The sequence below is a fragment of the Solanum verrucosum genome, unplaced genomic scaffold, assembly GCF_900185275.1.
Source record: "Solanum verrucosum unplaced genomic scaffold, falcon-dt-bn FXZP01000261.1, whole genome shotgun sequence".
NCBI classification, from domain to species: domain Eukaryota; kingdom Viridiplantae; phylum Streptophyta; class Magnoliopsida; order Solanales; family Solanaceae; genus Solanum; species Solanum verrucosum.
Genome location: NW_026019969.1, coordinates 11,179,127 through 11,193,968, shown reverse-complemented (window position 1 = coordinate 11,193,968; position 14,842 = coordinate 11,179,127). Strand labels below are relative to the sequence as shown.

General features: G+C 31.5%; 1 pseudogene; it reads right to left on the bottom strand.

Annotated features, from left to right (window-relative positions):
• Positions 1-6,994: 6,994 nt before the first annotated feature.
• Positions 6,995-12,729, bottom strand: LOC125815027 (probable serine/threonine-protein kinase PBL4; annotated as a pseudogene).
• Between the last annotated feature and the right edge of the window lie 2,113 nt (positions 12,730-14,842).

Below are 14,842 nucleotides of genomic sequence, written 5' to 3'. Positions count from 1 at the left end.
CACATGTAAGATATTTTTAAACGAAAATTATAAATATTATATGTGTAACACCCCAGAAATTTTTTGAACTAAGACCCGAACCTTTCTACGTAGTGAGTGAGATTTAACCAAGGAATTTAAAATTTCTTAAGTGTTAAGGTCACTAGATGTAGCACCTTGAGTTTCAAAAAGAATTAAATTGGAAATAGCAAAATCTGAAATTTTGCAAGTTATGCTTGAGTATGAGTTTTGGGTCGACTTCAAACAACCATAACTCCTAGCTCAGGATGAATTAGGTGTGCTACCAGATACTGTAGCGAAGATCTTTGAATTATCTTTCCAACGCCGTGGAGTTTGCTATGTTTCGAGGTCGGATGAGTGAGATATGACCTTTTGAAGATAGGCTGTCCAGTTAAGGAAGGTTAGCCGAAAATAGAGAAGGGTATTTTGGTCTTTTCCTTACCCAATCAGATTTAATTCGATTTTAGTAATATTTTAAGGTTCTAATCCTATTAGGTTCAGTTTTATAATCCTAAAATCATCCTAGGGTTTTAGTTGAGAGGTCAAGAAGAGAAAAGAAGAGAGAAGAGGAGAAAAGAGGAGAGGATCAAGCGTTCGTCGAGATTCTTGCGTGTTGTAGCGGATTTTCGCCATGGGTTTGATCCCTAGGAGGTATGTAAGCTTCCATAGTGTTGGGTTCTTTCACCCACACGCCAATCATGATTTATTCAGCGTAATTTCGTTCTTGAAATTTATGGATTTAAGTTCTTGATGAGTTCTTGATAAGTGTTCTTGAAGTTTATTAAGTTTTGAAGTGAGATTCTGCTTAGGTCAACTTTAAACGACCATATCTTTTAGAATATTAAGAGTTACGTGAGCCATAACCTATCCAATTAAAGGTAATTGAATCTACTTTCCAACCCTACCAATTTCACGTCAATCCAATATCTGAGTAAAAAGTTATGACTATTTTAGTAACCTATACAGTGCTGTTACGAATTAGCCGACGGGAAAATATTGAAAATAATCGGTTTTTGTCTTTTTACCTCCAAGAAAACCATCAACGAATTTCTTGACTAATAAAAAGCTCAAAACAATCAGATTTTCATCTTCACTCATGAAAATCATAATTTTTGGCTATAGAGATTTTAAGAAACTAACTCAAGAATCTCAAGAAAGGGCTTCTTGATTGTTTACCTTCAAGCTAGGGTTTCAAGGCTTCTAATCAAGTTCTTCTTCAAGATTCTTCAAGATTCTTCAAGAATCTTCAAGAATCTTGTTCTTCTAGGTATGTAAGGCTATCATAGTGTTGGACTAGTTCGTCCTCACGCCCTACCTCTACTTTCAGATCAGTAAAAGAGTAATCTAAGATACTTTCCCTAGATTTGAGTATTCTTGAGATAAGTTGATTTTGAGTTCTTGAATTCATGTTTCTTTTAAAAGTTATATTCCTAATTATCGAATAGCTATATTGTTATTGAGATCCTTCATATCATGAATCATAACTCTTGAATTCATAATTCAAATTCAAGAGAGAGTTAAGAGTAGAGTTCAAGAAAGCCTTTGAGTTCAATTGTGAATTCTTTGAGATCAACTATCGATTTGAACTAAGTTTTGAGGAAGTAAGTCAGAGAATGAGAAGAGTCACATACATGAGTTTCATAATGTTATGTAGACCTACGAGTCAAGTCGTTCATGCCCATAAATTCTTCATGAACTCCAAAAGTTGAGTATCCTTGAGAGGAGTAGTATCTTCAAGTTCTAAGTCTTGAGTATTGAGTTCCTAATCCCCTTTGAGATTATATTTCTAAGCATGGGACTATTACATGTTACCCATAAAGTCTTTGAGTTGAATTGTTCATGCCCATAATTCCGCATGAATCCTATAAGTCAAGCAGTCTTGAGAAGAGAAGTATATTTGAGTCCTTAAGTTGAGTCGTTCATGGTTATAATTCCGCATGAACCCTCTGAGTTGAGCATTCTTGAAATAAGTAGTATTATTGAAGTTCTTGAGTTCCAAGTATTTGAGTTCTATCTGTGGTTATTGAAAACCTTGCATTGAGTCGTTCATGTCCATCATTCGACACGAACCACATTTTAAGAAGTCTTTTACAAATGTTTTACCTTTGTTTTAAGACTTAAGTTTTGAGTTCAGTAAAGAGTGAAGAGTAAAGTTTGAAGTCCTTTTCTTCAAAAGTATATGGGGACTAAGTATTCCCAAAGAGTTTATAATGTTTTCACATTTAAATAAGAACGGAAACTGAGATTTCCAAAGGGCCTTCGGGCTAGTTTTCAGAAAAGAGTAATAGCTTTCTAAATGAAGCAAGTAGGGAAACTGAGATTTCCAAGATAGCCTTTGAGCTAAGTTTTTGAGCAATTATCTCAAATCAGCAGAAAGAAGTATGTTTTTTAAAACATAAGAGCTAGTATATTTTTGGGAGTAGTATTGAGCACCGATATGGGGGAGAGTTCAGACAACTCACAGCCCCCATAAACCATGTAGCCATCATGGGTAGAAAAGGGCCATACTTTTTAGATGAATCCTTTTCACATAGACTAGTGGATCCATTAGTAGTTCAGGTCTTATACCTTTGGCCGGGTATAGGATGCGCTGGCAGCGTGAGGTAGATCGATGTATCATCACTATAGCTCTTATGTGATGGTTATCGGTTAGAGAAACTCCCACAGAAGTTATTGTATTTTTATATACATCAGTTTATTGTATTTTTATATACATTTCAGAGTTATGTTGTATCCTTGCATACACACAAATTTGACAGCATGTTTTTAAACAGTTTATTTCTTTATATTGCACTTGTTTTAAATTGCTTTATATTGAAATGAGTTCAGTCATATTTAGTTGAGTATTCAAAGTTGAGTATCCAGAGTCGAATATCATATCTTTGAGTCGAATATTATATCCTTGAGTTGAGTATCTAATCTCAGAGTTGAGTATCTTATCCTTGAGTACTTCTGAGTTGAGTAAGTTTGAGTAGTTTTGAGTACCCTTGAGTATTCCTTGAGTTGAGTAAGTTTGAGAAGAGGTAAGTATGTTTCATTTCTATCAAGTTTCAAGCTTATGTTTATGTTTTAGAATTCCCCTTACATGCTCGTACATTCTACGTACTGAGCCATTTGGCCTGCATCTTCTCATGATGCAGACACAGGTATTCAGGATCATCAACAGGAGCTTCGTTGATACATCTGAGAGTTTGAGTTAGTTATGGTGAGCCTCCTTGCTTTCGGAGGATTTCATTTACCTTTCAGTTATATCAGTTTTTAGGATGTCGTGGGTCTTGTCCCGACTTCCATCTTTATCAGTTAGAGGCTTCATAGATAGTCAGTACAGTTGAGAAGTCTGTATCATTTATTTTATTAAATGTTTTAAAGACTAAAGTTGCCTTTTTATGGCGAGTTGTATATATTTTATTATACAGAGTTTTCTTTGGACTTAAAGTTTGTATTTAAGTTTTATGAACTTTTATTTCAGTTTTTAAGCTTTGTATGCTTGAATCAGTTTTCCGCTTGTAGTCAGCCAGGATGAGGGTTCGCTTGGGGACCAGCAATGGTCTTCGAGTGCCGGCCACGTCCAGGGTGTAGGCTCGGGTCGTGACAATATGCTTTTGATTAGTTGTTTTCTTGATTTTATAATAACTATTTGAAATTGAAATTTAAATTAAAAGTAATATTTAAAAAAATTTGTGCTGGCCCAATATGACTCCCAACTCACTCAATAGTATATAACTTACATTTATATTTTTACATATGAACTCAACGTATATGCGTATCGTTGGATGGATTGTCTAAATTCTATTGTTGATGGTTTCATCGATCGAAAGTTATATAACACTCCAATAAAATTTTGCACATAATTATTTTAATAAATTAGATACACAAATATTTAATAGATGCAAATTTAACAAATATAATATGAAATTTACATCAAAATGAATATTATTTATCTTAATTTTGTTTATAAATCAATGTTCAAACATGAGAATACAAATGCTATAATCATAATGCAATGTTATTCAATGTTTAAAGAATGTTTCTCCACTTTGTAATTGTGTGAAAATATTAAAATTTAACCAAATATAGGTAAAATATTATTTTGAACTATTTTTGTTTAAAAGAATGAAGGAGGAGGAGAAACTGATGTCTCCACTTGTTTTGCCGCATATATGTTTGTCTTTTCCTGCACAATACAATTTGTGAAATAAAAAGCTCTCAAGCACTCAATTAACTAGAAAATAACAAAAATAATTCAAATAATTATACAAATATATGATATGTTGTATCAACAAATAAAACATATTATTTAATGGTGCATATTAGCATAATAAGCAAAACAATCAAAAGAAAAATGATAAGTAACGTTACAGTATAAAAGCAGTATAATATTCACTAAATTTACATGCATGAGTAGTACCCCGTTATAATTAAAATGGTAAGTCATTCCACAGAGTATTACTCACTGATTTTACTAGCATGACTAGCCCATCATAACGATGATCAACGCAATGCACATTTTTTCACGATAGAAGTTTCCTAACTAGGTTAGCCCAATAAGGTTCTGTAGAAATAAAATGAATTATAAATCGATCTAGCTCGTCTGATGTGAATTCAAGAAAATCATTCTCGATAGGGCATTCTTAACGGAACAATTCTTCTTTGAGTCGAGGTCAAGAAGATCATCCTTAATGGGGCATTCCTTTCGTTTGCAGGGTAGGTTACATACCGAAGATTCTGTAAAGAAGAGAAAAATATTCAAATATAGAACTACATCCTCGATATTAATTGTCATTTAGTTCTTATTGTTGTAGTTTTCACCTCTTTCTCTCAACAATCACCTCCTTCTTCCTTAACTCTACGAATTTATATTTCTCTCTGAATTACATGTATGATCCTCTGTTGGTACGGTGAAGTTTGGTAGCTTTAGAAAAACCATTTATCACATTGGTTACTACGAGTGAATAAAAATTAATATCGTAGAATATCATTTAAATCAAATTATCAGCCTTAATGATACCAATAGAATATATCAACCTTAACTAATAAACAAAATTACCAGCCTTATTAGTTAAGCGAAATTATCACTTGGGGCATCTATTATAATTATTTAAGGAGTATATATTTGTAATTAATTTGTATTTGTAGGGCATTTGCTTAGTTCCCGATTAAAACAAAATATCAATGTGTACAAAGCCAAATGCCTAGTAACAAGTGTAACGACAATAAAACAACTAAGCCCAAAGTTCATTCACAAAATTCAGTAGAGTGTCTACACTTTCATTTCCAACTTGAGACTTGAACTTAGAAACTGAATGGTTCTCCACTGTCATGACAAAGTCGATGTCGAGCTTCTATCCTTAGATAAGAATAGATTCTTGTAACTCTTGTTCCGGTTTGAGGCTTGAGGATTGTTATTTTTTTATGTTGTTCTTTCCTAAACACATTCAAGTCTTAATCCATTTTAAAAAGATCTTTAATTAAATTCATCTATGAAATTATGACAAAAATCATCAACACGTTGGAAATCTAATTACATCTATGGAATTAAGATTGAAATAATCAAAGTTCATCTATAGAAAGCAAGACGGAAATCATCAATATGTTCATGGTTGTCAATTTCAAATTGAGTTCTTTATTTGCCTAAAAACTCAAAAACACCGTTAATAACAAATATAATTTTTAGACTAGCTATGAAAAAGTTAACAAAATTTCAAAAGTGAATAAGTTGTCTTAACTTTATATATATATAATTCATGTATTTTTACTTTAAAGTTCATGTTATAAAGCAGAAGTCTAGACAAAAGGGTTGAAATTAAGCCCTATGCCCATGAATTTGGTGGAAATATATAGGAGAGAAAAGGCTCTGTGACAAAAATGGAGACATAAAAAATTTACCGAAAAAGTTTTTAAAAAAATGTCCTTAGATTATGTTAGTGAATAAAAGTGTTCTTTATTTATAGTTTGGTCTAAAAATATGTTTATTTTCAACATTTTGATCTAACGTGCTTTTATTGAAGACGTGTTGATCTTATTAATGATATTTTAGAACTCAAAATTTGATTTATATTAGTTTTGATATTAAGAGTTGAAAAAATATATAATAAAGCTTTTTAAATAAAATAAAAAAATTATTTATTTTTAATACAGAGACAAAATACTATGAAATAGAGAAAGTTGGTGTTTCCTCCCTTGTAAATCGAAAACAAGACCAGTAATATAAATTTTACTATACCTTAAGAGACTGTTTCAATTGCTTAAGCATGCAGTAGGTCAACTTGCATACTTGAGTACTCTGAGGGTATTTCTATAATTTTCTATGGTTCTTCCGTTTTAATTTATTTGTCTTATATTTTTAGTGTTTTATATATATTTAAAATTATTATACTATTTCAAGTGCTCAAGCAAGCAGCAGGTCAACAAGCTTGCTTGAGCACTTTGAGGGTATTTCTATAACTTTTTGTGGTTCTTTCATTTTGATTTTTTTTTTGTCTTTTATATTTATTTAAAAAAATGCTTAGTAATATAATTAATAACTTAAAATATCTAAAAATATATTAAAACTAATTAATTCTCCAAATTTTATCAATGTCATATAAATTAAGACAAAAAATAATAATATGATCCACTGTTGGTGTGGTGAAGTGTCGTCTTGGTTAAATAAAAATTGATATAGTAGAATGTAGAGTATGTTTCCTCTAAGCGATGCAGTATCTTGCCATTTCTGGTGTCCTCAGTTTCTTTCAAAAAAAAGTTAATTCTGGAGCTAACTGCAGAGAGAACAATTGCCACTTAGAGATCTGTATTGTTTAAATTTTATTAGTTAGCATAGCACTTCTATTTTTTTCTGTCTTTTGCTGTGGTACATGGTAAATCGAAACATGTAATAAAACCATAAATTAAATCCAAAGCACAACTTGATAGCTAAAATACTACTTAGAAAACATCTGAAGTCAACATATTTTGGAAGTCCACAAAGATTAAGCACAAAAAGCACACCCTTATCTCACCATGTTGCTGCCACAGATCACCTAAGGCCCTTCAGACGCTAAAAAACTTCTTTCATTTCTGACCGTTTATTTGGTGTTTTATCCATACACTGTCTTGTAAGTTCTGTAATTTTACATCCATCCCGAGGATCAAAGTCGGTATCAACCTGAAAACTTAGGTCGACATATGAATGCCTGGACTTGTACTCATTCACGACCCACTTTTTTATTGCCGTACCTGTATATTTTTCCTTGTCAAGAGCTCTCTTGCTTGTAAGATTAAAGAGCAAAACACCGAATGCATAAACATCAAACTTGACAGTGTATGCAGCTGCAATGTAGTATTTAATAAACATGGTTAGAACAATGGAAAAAAAAAAACTCCAATGGGATAAATAAAATGAATAACGAACTTGACAAAAAGCAACTAATTAATGCAAAGAATGTCCCATATCAATTAGATGATTGTCTATCACCCACCTTTGACCCCAATCCCAGCCATTGTCCTGTTCCAAAGGAAATGCAAACTTTCCATGCATGATGTTTGCTTTCTAGTTGCAGTATGGGACATCTTGTTGCTTTGAAATCAGACATTAACTTGAATCTTTGTTTAATGCAGATTTTGGTGCAACACATCAAAAAACTTCTTCCAGGATTGAAATCATGCATTAGTGTTGGACTTGTGTATGTCACAAAGGAGCATGCGCTAGCTATGGAGAGATCAAAGAGTCAAAGCTAACTTTTTTTGTCTTCCAGCTTTACTAAGCACTGGCCTGAAGTTCTGGGGAGTTTATTGTCATAGTACTACTAATTATTGAGTCCTGAAGGGTTTCTTTCTGCTAAGTTTAATGTAGTTTATTCAGCTAGTGTTTATGAACTATTTTATTGACATCATTGTGTTAATCCTCTGAATCTAGACTAGTATGGATGTACTCCTTCTGAACATTCTTTCAAGTACAGTCTACTGTTGTCAACCCCCTGAAAAATAACATGCGGTAACATCATGGATGGTTCATACACGGTCAAAGTCAGTTACCAACTTTTGATAAGGGCAGATGCTTAGTTTTACTTCTCAAGTTAACCTTACTCCTTTGTATAACCCTGAACAATTCTTGGATTTTTTCAACTCTCTTGTATCACGATATGTCTTAATGTTTTCCCTTTCCAGAGTTGACTATCCCTACTTTAGAACATCTTGTGTCCTCTGTATGTTTTGTTATTATTAGTACACTTCTTACTTCGTCAACAAAAAAAAATATTCAATGAAATAAAAGAAGAGAACTCAATTTCATACCAGGACCATTGTAACTATAGAATGGATCAATGTAACCATAAGGACCAATCCTCATATCTGTTTCATTCACTGTAGTAGTGTCCAGAACCCCTCCAACTAGCATATCAAACTCAAATAGAAATGGATTGAAATTTTGGATAGATGAAACACAAAATAACTTCAATCACTCACGAATTAATGAATACAATATAACAGAGTCTCGACGGCCAAAAATAATGATACGATGTGCACCAACAAAATGTAATTATAATATTGAACCTGATCAACCACTAAGTGAGATGGAGCGAAATTGTGAATCAGGTATGATTGATTCCTATCATGCAGATAAGCAAGCAAGCGAGCTAATGCAAGGGCAGTCTTGACCCTCTGCAGCCAATTGAAGTCATCTGAAGAAGCAAAGCCGAAAAAGTAATTGGGATGTTGTATCTCTTCTATCGATTCTTGGATAAAGAGATTCATTGCATGCCTCTTTCTTCATCATCAAAAAATAACTACAGATTCTTTGCTCAAAGGATTCAAAATTGCCTTGGGTTTTAACCAAAATATAGCTATAGCAAATGTAGTTACAACAGAAAATACATAAGGTTAAGTCTGCATAAAAGATGAGTAAGGATAGATGTGAGAGTAAAAGGGCACCTTGGAAAATCAAGTTTACAAGGTGTCAAGTGGATTAATATCATAAACAACGCCCACAATCTCCTTGCGACAATATCCAACAACTTTTATTAAGTTGGGATTGCCCCTAATCTTTGGAGCTTGCAAAAATTTCAATTCATCCTACACGAGCGCAAGCAATTTTTCCGAGTAAGCACAAACTAAGAGAACACTCAATAAATCTAAAGAAACAAAGGATAAGGGTACACAACCACAAAATAGACACAAACCTCCAATCTTGGCAGTTCATCGTCATGTCTACGAGTCCTATAGTTCCTTTCATAATAAGACAAAACTTTACCTAGAACAGAATCATCAGTGGGCATTCACACACAATAGTTCCTTTCATCCTCAACCAGAATCTTGACGGTAACATCCTTAGTAACTTTACATTGATCATAAGCAATGGGCAATTTCCCATGATAGAGCTTTCCTAAGTCAGTGACTCCAATGAGGTTCTCTGGAGAAAATTGACTGGTAAACTGACTCAGCTCCTCTGATGTGAATTCAAGAAGGTCATTCTCCACAGGGCATTCCTCATTTGACTTGGGGTCAAGAAGATCATCTTTAACAGGGCATTTCTCATTTGACCTGAGTTTAATAAGATCATCCTTAACGGGACATTTCTGGTAGACGCAACAACATCCTGTTAAGAAGTGTCACAACATTATAGAATCAAGAAAGAGCTAATTGCAATCCTTAGCCAAAACAACTTTTCAGTTTTCAAAAAAAGTTTGTCCTTGATTTTAATTGTCATTCAGTAGTTCTTATTGTTATTGTTTTTAGAGTTGGTTAGATGATTGAATTTTAGTCCCTCTTCCTAGGGCTTCAAATATGGTTTTGGGATGAATTTAATAGTTAGCTATCAAAATTGAATAAAAGCCTAAATTTTATATCAACATTTTCTTTCTTTCTTTCTCTTTTAGTTGAACTTGTCTTTCGAAACAACTCTCTCTACCTCTAAATCCATGAGTTAGTGATATGTTTGCATACATTTTATACTCTCCCAACCCCACTTATGGGATTTTCACTCGGTATATTATTGTTGTTGTTTTTAGTGAAACTGTTACCAACTATTAATCCACAAAATATCACCAAGTATTTTGTATCTTCCCCACCAAAAGCATACAAACAAAATAGAAAAAGAACAAATTGCAATTCAAAAACTCAAATATACACATTGAAACCCTAGAAAAGTAGATAAATGGGAATATATAACCTAAAGTATAGCGGTGGAAGATACACACCAAAAAAGCTCCGGCGGGGCATGATCTTTATCCAGTTACAAACCAGTGAAATCTTTACAAAGAGAATGGTGAATTACCTTAACATTTAATCTATTTGATTATGAAAAAAAAATTAAGCTCCTATACACAAACTCGTACTAATTAATTTTTAGTATAATTGATCCCTAGACCCTAGAGATGGATGATTTTAACGTAAAAAAAAATATACAATCTTTGGAGGATACTTTTTTTCCCAAAATAAATAAATAAATTGAACAGTCTTGCAAAACCCCATAAATTTTCAGATTTATAATTTTGACTACAATGAAATTATTGGTGGGTTGAAGGTAAGATATGAATCTTCCCTCATTTTGTTTTTATTTGTTTAATTCATGTCCACATGACATAAAAATCTAGTTTATTTTGCCATATAATTTTTTGTGACAAATTTGATTACATGATGCTATAAAAAAAAATTTAAGTTGAATAATTTTATTGATATAAAATAAATGTGAATAACTTTACTAAATAATTTCTCATAATTAAGTGATGTTTTAAAATGTTACTCGTTTCTTAATTATTAAGAAGAGTTTGGCCACTTTGTGACTCATAGAAGCTGGAGGAGCGACAAAGATGTTCTTTAGGTTGCACGATGCAAGCTGGACTCCTTCTTTAACAAGGGCATCTACCATCTTGTTGGCTTGTCGGAAGCTATGCCGGATGTCGAACTCCCCAACTTCCTCAACAGTGACCTGCAAGCCAAAATATAAGAATTATAAATTGGGTTTGTGTATTCCTGCAATTCTAATAGATCTGTGGAGTCAGTCTCAATTTCAAAGGAATGAATATTAATGGTAATGCAAATGAATCCATCGAAAAGCTACGTGATCCCGAATTAACATTAGACCATGTTTGAAGGCCTTTATTTCGGCAAAGATGTGATTTCGCACATTAACCCGAGAGCAGAATCCGATTACCCAATCATATCTACAGTTTCTAACCACCCTTTCAATACCACACAAGTCATCCCTACCAATTTGAGAGGAATATGCACCAACTATGTTGAGTTTGGGGTAGTTAGTAGGAGGGGGTGTCTATTTGATAACATAATCCAAACTATCACATGGATGGTTGGTGGAAAAGATGAATTCAGTAGTACGATCTAGGACAATGCACGATTTTAATAAGAAGTATTTTTTGCTGTGATAGTTGTTATTTTGATTCAATCACAAGTATCAAAAGGGCGAACGAATAAAGGATATCCCAATCAACTCGTCGTTATTAGTAGTGTGTTGTAGGTCTCTAAGATGAAGAAGCTAGTAATTTTGCTAAGAAAGCTGACTAATGTTCAGACCAATGTTGAGCCAAAAATTTTGAGCAATATGACATTGTAGGAGCGTATGCTCAACAATTTCAATGGTATGGCAGACAAGGCAAAGATGGTTAGGTATGATACCCAATCGATGAAGGTATTGGGCGGTCGAGAGATGTTCGTGCGCGCTAGCCAAAGGAAGAATTTGATCTTGTTAAGAGATCTTATTCTTTATAGCCAGGCATGAGAAAAAGTGGTGCTGCCCCTTGAAATTCATGCATTTTTACTTGAAGATCATGTTATAAAACTTAAATTTAGAAGACATAATTAAAATTAAGCCATATGTGCATGAATTTGATGGAAAAAAACTTAAACTTTAGGCAAAAATCAACAAAGTTAAGCAAAACTAGTTGAAACCGTTTATGACTAAAGTTCAAGCAAAATCAATTAAAGCCATGTAGAAAAAACTAAACTTAATTATAATAAAATGGTTGAAGCCACATTAACTTTATATAATTTGGTATAATATGCGAGGGAATTACTATTGGGGTTGGGGCTTGAGACAGAATTGGAGACGTAAAAATAATAATCATGTATTAGCTTTAGAGCCGTCAATGTGGGCTAGGCCCATTGGGCCAATCTGGCCTAATCCGTGATTGGATAGGGCTGAGCTACAATTTTTTGAGCCCATTTAATAAAAGATATTTTTATCCTGGCCTGAATAAGCCTATCAATTTGTGGGCTTGATAAATATGGATAGGGCCGGCCCGTGGGCCAAATAAAAATTAATTAAAAAATAAAAATAAAATGGAATATTAAAAATAACAAGAGTTTAAACTCAAAATCTGTTTAAAGTTTGAATTATTACAATTTAAATACAAATTATATTTATAAAATATGTACTACATAAAATAAAATTTTCCTAAAATTTCTAGGGAATCACTACATAGGTCATAATCTATGGAATCTTGTCATAATTTTTGTGTCTTATTATGATCATTGGAAAACAATTAGGTTAATATTTTTATTTAGCTATTTATGTTTTTACTTGAAATCAAACTTAATAAATATCATAAAAATAATTTTATTTGTGCATTTGATTAACAAGTAGTAACACTAACACCATGTAATGTTGTCTTGTCGATATTTATGATAATATTTTAAAATTATAATTTAAGCTAAAAAATTATAAAAATATATTTTTAAGAAAAGAGGGCTGACCTGGCAAATCCCATAACCCACGTACTTGTGGGCTGGGCCGACCATTTTCTGGCCCACACAAAAAATGGGCTAGCCCTACCTAACCCATCAAATTGCAAAACATGTATGAGTTAGCCCGGATGGGGTGGGCAAGGCCATTTTGACAACTCTAATCAGCTTTGTCAAGTTGTTGATTGAGTATTTTCAAATTTTTAGGAGTTGAATTGATCACAAGTGTTTAAGATTAACTTAAACCATTGTCGTTGATAATGTAAACTGTAATTGCATTGTTTAGATTTTATTAGCTAGCATACCATCACTACTTTGTTCTATTTACTGTTAATGAATCATGATTAACCAAAACATTAGAGATAGATATTTGATTAGACTTTTAAAATCTATTTATTTTTTTATAACTTGTATTTGATTAATAAGTTTTAGACCATCTTCAATCCACCTATATTTTACTCTTCATTCTCTATAGTTGGAGAGTAAAATAGAGTATGCCCTCTCCAACCCCTCTCTATATCACTCTCTATACTCTATTTATAGAGAGGTGAATAGTAGTTCTCCTCCAAATTTGGAGAACTACTATTCACCTCTCTATTTCACTTTTTGAATATTTTATTATTATTTTTATTACTTTCTAATTAACATATTATTTTACATACAATCTCATTAATTAAATATCTAATATTCATACTTCTTTTTAAATATAATATAATATTTTAAAAAATATTGTATTTAATATATACTACTTTCATCCCGAATTAATAGTATTTTAATTTTTTCTAATTTTCGTCGATAATATAATTTGATTTTATTATTAATTTTCACTATAAACAATACACAAAATTAAAATGATAAGCTGAAAATTTTAATTTAAAAATACAACACATAATATGATAATTTAAATACAAGATAACAATACAACACATAACATAATAATTAAAATACAAGATAAAATACAATACAATACATAACATAATAATTAAAATACAAGATAAAATACAATACAATACATAACATAATAATTATTTCACGATGAAACAAGAGTCATGTCGAAAAGATGTTGAACGTGCATTCGGAGTTTTGCAATCACGTTTTGCAATTTTTGCAGGACTGTCACGTTTTTGGAGAAAGGAAGTGCTACATGATATAATGATTACATGTATTATACTGCACATCATGATAATTGAGGATGAACGTGATCTTAATGCACCAATTCAAGATGTCGTAGAGGCTCCACCTCCAACGACAAAAATGGAGGTAGATGAAAATCTCCGATTTGAACAACTTTTAGCTAGACATAAAAAAATTAAGGACAAAAATACTATTTTGAACTCCGTAATGCATTAATAGAGCATTTATGGGAGTAACGTAGTAATTTCAAAAATTGAGTGTTTATGTAATTGTATTTCACTTTTATTTGAATTTGTCCATTAATTTGTATATTATATAATATTTTCTTGCAATTTATGTTATTTAAAATTTAAAATAAAATATAATTTTATATCACATGAAAATTATATAAAGTAATATTGAGAAAAAGAAATAAAAGATTTATCGTATGAAATAAGAATATAAGAATGAAACTGAAATAATAATATAATATTAAGGAGAGAGAAAAAAATTCTTTTTTAGAGGGTAAAATAGAAAATTGGATTGGAGTTGATTGTTTAAAAAAATAGAAAACTCTATATTTAGAGAGTAAAATAGAGTGTAGGGTTGGAGATGCCCTATTAAAAATTACTTTTATCGATTAAAACATGAATTCATGCGCTATCAAGATTTTTTTGATTTTTTTTTTTGAATTCTAAAAATCAACTTTTCATAGTACTGAAGAAATACTTATTTTCTTTAAAGCTAAGCTAAACACCTTAATTATCTAAAATAAACAAATTATATTTTAAATATAAAGCAACTCATTTTTCTTAAAAATAATAAAATAAAATAAGTTACTATCTCAATTTCATATTATTTAACTCATTTTAATTTGATACAATTTTTGAATAATATTTTATTAAAATATTATTTGCTGACTAATTATTTTAATGATATTTTAAAAACTCAAATTTAATTCTTATTTTTAATATCAAGAATAGAAAAAATATAATAAACTTTTTAAATTAAATAAATATTTATATTTGATATAAAGGCAAAGTAACCTCCCTCGCAA